A 5,074-nucleotide genomic window follows, 5' to 3' on the forward strand; every position below is an offset into this window, starting at 1 on the left:
TCATTTACAGATGAGCATGATATTCTGGGGTCAGAACCTCAGCACCCACAGCACCAGCAAGGGACTCAGGCTCCTGGTGAGATGCTGCCCTCAGGGCTCTTTTCCCTGCAACCCTGGGAAGCTGCATTTCACAGAAAGAATCAAATCTGTTCTCTGCAGATTCAAGGCAAAAAGAGTGCGTGTGGCATAAAAGAGCTCAGGACTTACATGAGTGCATTGGGTGTGGGTGTCTGTGGACGTGAGAGCCTGACTTACATACACAGCTGGATGACGTTGGCCGTGAGCACACTGTGGGTGCAGCTCCTGTGCTTTCTCCTCCCCTCACCATGTGCTTGTTAATTACCTAACAGTTCATGTTAACGTTTTCTAAGGTCAGATGTGTGACCCAGGCCTGTTCTATAAAGCTTCAACACTTGGGGAAATCGTGTTTGGTAGTCCTCAGAGTTAGTGATGCTATGACTGTGTGCACTTTAGTCTGATTGCCTAACACGTGGGACTCTTCTGTGGGTTGTATTGACTCCACACTAAATTGGTCACAGTGAAAAGACAGAGAAGTAGATGCAGACAGCGGCAGCATCCTTGGCACTTTCCTGCCAATTTGTGTCTGAACCCATAGTTCCTCCTTGAGATTCTTAGAATTTGAAACTGTATCTTGTTCAGAAAGTTTGATTTAATATTCTGGGGTTTCTATTCCAAAGTGTCTAGAATACCAAAAATACCTTACTGGGATCTGATCAAACTAAAAAGCTTCTGCACAGCCAAGAACACAGTAAGTAAAGCAAGCAGACAGCCTTCAGAATGGGAGAGGATATTTGCAGGTTATGTTACTGACAAAGTTTTGATAACCAGAATCCACAGAGAACTCAAACTTATCAATAGGAAAAGAACAAGTGATCCCATTTTATTGTGGGCAAGAGACATGAACAGAAGCTTCTCTGAAGAAGCTACAGACACATGGACTACAGACACATGAAAATATGCTCATCATCTTTAATCATCAGAGAAATGCAAATCAAAACTACTTTGAGATATCATCTAACTCCAGTAAGAGTAGCCCACATCACAAAATCCCAAAACTACAGATGTTGGCGTGGATGTGGAGAAAAAGGAACACTTCTGCACTGCTGGTGGGAATGCAAGCTAATATGTCCCTTTTGGAAAGAAGTTTGGAGAACACTCAGGGATCTAAATGTAGACCCACCATTTGATCCTGCAATTCCTCTTCTGGTTGTATATCCAAAAGACTAAAAATCACTTTGCAACAAAGATATTTGCCCCAGACTGTTCATTGCACTCAATTCATAATTGCCAAATCATGGAAGAAGCCAAGTGCCCATCAACCCAAGAATGGATTAATAAATTGTCATATATGTACACCATGGAATACTATGCAGCCTTAAAAAAGATGGAGACTTTACCTCTTTTATGTTTACATGGATGGAGTTGGAAAATATTCTTCTTAGTAAAGTATCTCAAGAATGAAAGAAAAAATATCCAATGTACTCAATACTTTTATGAAACCAATTTGTAATTACTCACATTTTCTTATGAAAGATAAATCACAACTACAGCCTAGGATGAAGGAGAGAAGTAGAGGAGGATGGGAGGGGAAGGGGGAGGTTCAATAGAGGGAGGTTAAATGGTGGGACCACACCTATGGAGCATATTGTAAGGGTACAAGTCAAATCTACTAAGTATAGAACATAAATGTCTTAACACAATAATTAAGTAAATGAGGTGAAAGCTATATTAATTAGTGTAATGTAACCATTCAAATTGTATTAAAAAAAAGCAACACATTGACCCCATAAAAGCATAAATGTATTCATGATCTATGTGTACATGACTTAGTAAAGAAAAAAATCCCACAGAGTGTCTTGACTTGGACATATAGCAAACATTAACGACAGGCAAACACAGAGACTGAGCAGTGAGTACTTTATTTGGGATGGAGGAAGCAAACTGGGGATAAGGTACAGGAGTGACAGTGATACTCTTCTGCTCTCCAAGAAAATACTGAACTGCTCTTCCTAATTCTTCATGGTCAGATGCAGCATCTTCTCAGGATTCGGAGGCAGCGCCCACGGCGACGTTCCCAAGGAAGACAGAATGGTTTGCAAAAGCAGATCTCTCCTCTCACTAGGAATATGGAAACAGAGAAAGCATAAGAAACTCAATCCTGGGGTCAGCAGTGATGCTGACGTTGAATTCTAGAGAAGACACATGGTGGGTGATGTGTGACCCTGGTTATGTTACAGCTGGGCACATGAGCAGCCTCAGTCAAGGGGAACAAATACCCACACACACAGTGCTGGTCTCACTGGGGTCACATGACATTGTCATTAGTCCTCACTTTTCTGTGTCCCTGCCCCCATCACACCTCCATCTCCCCACACCCCTCAGCCTCTCTGCAATACAGAGAGTCGAATTTTGTCTCTGCAATTAAGTTTTCTTTTTTAAATGTGCAAAGACAGAGTCAGTAATTCCCTCCACGTCTTAAATTTTAACAAAATCCACAGGCTATCTTGGAATCAAAATGTAAAGGTCTTAGCAAAATAACTAAGCAAATGCCAGGAAAGCTATGTTAACTAGTGTGATGAAAACATATCAAACGGTCTATGAACCAAGTGTATGGTGCCCCATGATCATATAATGTACACAGCTATGATTTAATTGAAAAATAAATAAATAATTAAATAAATAAAACGTTTTGGAGAAAGAAGTTCTCTTATTTTTATTTCAGTCCCAGAATTCAATTATACAGGAGGAAATCAAGGCCCACTGATGTTTAGTAAAATCCCCTCATTGACATAGAGTCCTGCAGACCCGAGCCCAGGGCCTGTCTCCAGTCCTCCTGCTTTACACCCTGAAGCTCTGCCATGTAGGTGTCTCTCACCTGGAGCTTGAAGGACGGAGTTTTTATTCAGTGTGATGGAAATGGCCAAATCCTCATCCTCTAGCCCAGGCTGCTCCTGGTCTGGGGCCTCCTCTCGCAGGAGCTCAGCCTTGGCCTGGAGGGCCACCAGGAGAAGGGCAACCAGGAGGGTGAGGGTCCTCATGCTGGGATCACCTGGAAGACAGAGTTTAGGAGCCCAAGTGTGCGGCAATGAGGAGGCAGCCTATGTTCACAGTTCTGTGGGAGGAGGCTCAGAGACAAACAAGCCTCCACTCACCCACTCAGGCAGCGATGATGGCACTTCCCTGAATAGGGTGAGGGAAGCTCTTGCCCTCAGAGTGAGTCCCTCAGAGATTCCTCTGCTCTCCCAGCCATCATGGTGCTGTGATCTGTGTCCTACAATCTAGACTAGGTTGGAACTAAGAGTGGTAATAGGACCCCTGCTGTGTTATTCTCTTGCCATCTAATTGAGCACTTATTATTTTAATATCCAAGAAATAAAATAAATAGCACTTTCATTCACTCACTTCAAGGAATAAATTCCCCTTATCTTTTAACATGGACCCTGCTGCTGGCTATAGGTCTAGACCCTAGCCGCACAGACCTGCATTCCAATGAAGCTAAGAGTTAATTCCCTGCAGGGTCAAGGCCATCACCACTCTCATGAGCAGGACTTTGAGTAACAGGGAGAGGAGGCACTTCCTTGTGTCAGTGCAGGGAGGACAGTGACAGCATCAGACTTTTGGTGAAATGAGCTCTCTGAGAAGTAATGTTAAAATATATTTATAATTTCCACCTCTATTAAGATATAAGCAACAATTAAAATTGCGTTTGTCTAAGATGTTCTACCTTATGATTTGAAGTATTTCATACCTGGACCTTTATCTCACTCCATACACAAATGTCAACTCAAAATAGACCGAATATCCAAACATAAGACCCAAAACCATAAAACTTCTAAAAGAACTTCTAATTATAAAGCTGTGGTCTTAGTAAATGTAGAATGTAAATGTCTTAACACAATAACTAAGAAAATGCCAGGAAGGCTATGTTAACCAGTGTGATGAAAATGTGTCAAACGGTCTATAAAACCTGTGTATGGTGCCCCATGATGACATTAATGTACACAGCTATGATTTAATAAAAATAAATAAATGAATAAGCCAAAAAAAAAGCTGTGGCATCGATCTTGGCAATTACTTCCTAATATGACACCAAAGGAACGAGCGATAAAAGGGAAATAGGCGAGCATGACCATGAGCCTACACAGCACACACACAGCAAAGGGGCCACGAGCTGAGGGGAAAAGCAGATGAGAAAGGAAGAGGAAATATCTGCAAACAGTGCGTGAGATGTGGAGTTAATAACTGAATATATGGGAACACAAACAACTCAGTAACAACACTAAATAATTTGGAAAAAATGAGCCAGTGGCATGAATAGACTTTTCTATCACACGTCTGTTTATTAGGTACGATATATCTAATATATATACAAACAACAGAATGTCGTAAGCAGATTCTATGGTCTCTATCAGATTCATCAAGCGGGACACGTGTTTCTGAAACAAACACTTTGATTTTCTCCTTTAACATAGTTGCTGCCACCACCGAGGCTCAGACAGATGGGCACCACCTGGGGGTTCACACACTGGTCTCTCTGGGGTGACAGCACAGTCCTGGTTTGGAATCTAGGCCTAGCTACAATGACAAAATGACAAAATCTGAGTGGAAGTCTAGTTGTCTCTTACTTACAGGTCCTTAGGCTGGTCAGCGTGAGTGGAGAGGGCAGACAGCAGTCTCTGTCCCAAGGCTCTTAAAGCCACTGCAACCACACATGGGCAGGAGAGTCCTTCCCTATTTAAGGGTCATTTGGGATGATATTTCCCAACTTTGTGGGGGTGTGGGTGAATTTCTATTGGGTCCCATTTCGTTTGGTAGGTTTTGGTTTTGTTCTTGGAGCAAGTGTCTCACTCTGCTGCTCAGCTACCCAGCCTGAATTAATCAAAGCTGGCTCAGTACAGGGCCCCACACAGGGTACCCCAATCTCTCTGTTCAGCTTGGTCAAGCCTAGGCAGCAAGAAACTATGGTTCCTCCATTACTCCTGAGGCAGTGGACCCCACGCTGCCCAGGCTGGTGACCATGGCTGAATTCCCTGGGCCAAGTGGAAAGTAAAAG

General features: G+C 42.8%; 1 long non-coding RNA gene across 1 annotated transcript; it reads right to left on the reverse strand.

Moving 5' to 3' along the window:
• Window positions 1-1,923: 1,923 nt before the first annotated feature.
• LOC128590439 (uncharacterized) lies at window positions 1,924-4,722 on the reverse strand. Its single transcript, XR_008381276.1, has 3 exons — window positions 4,651-4,722; window positions 2,897-3,070; window positions 1,924-2,139 (listed from the first exon to the last, which is right to left on the reverse strand). It is a non-coding gene; the product is annotated as an uncharacterized LOC128590439 (long non-coding RNA).
• Window positions 4,723-5,074: the final 352 nt, after the last annotated feature.

Source organism: Nycticebus coucang, chromosome 7, assembly GCF_027406575.1.
Source record: "Nycticebus coucang isolate mNycCou1 chromosome 7, mNycCou1.pri, whole genome shotgun sequence".
NCBI classification, from domain to species: Eukaryota; Metazoa; Chordata; class Mammalia; order Primates; family Lorisidae; genus Nycticebus; species Nycticebus coucang.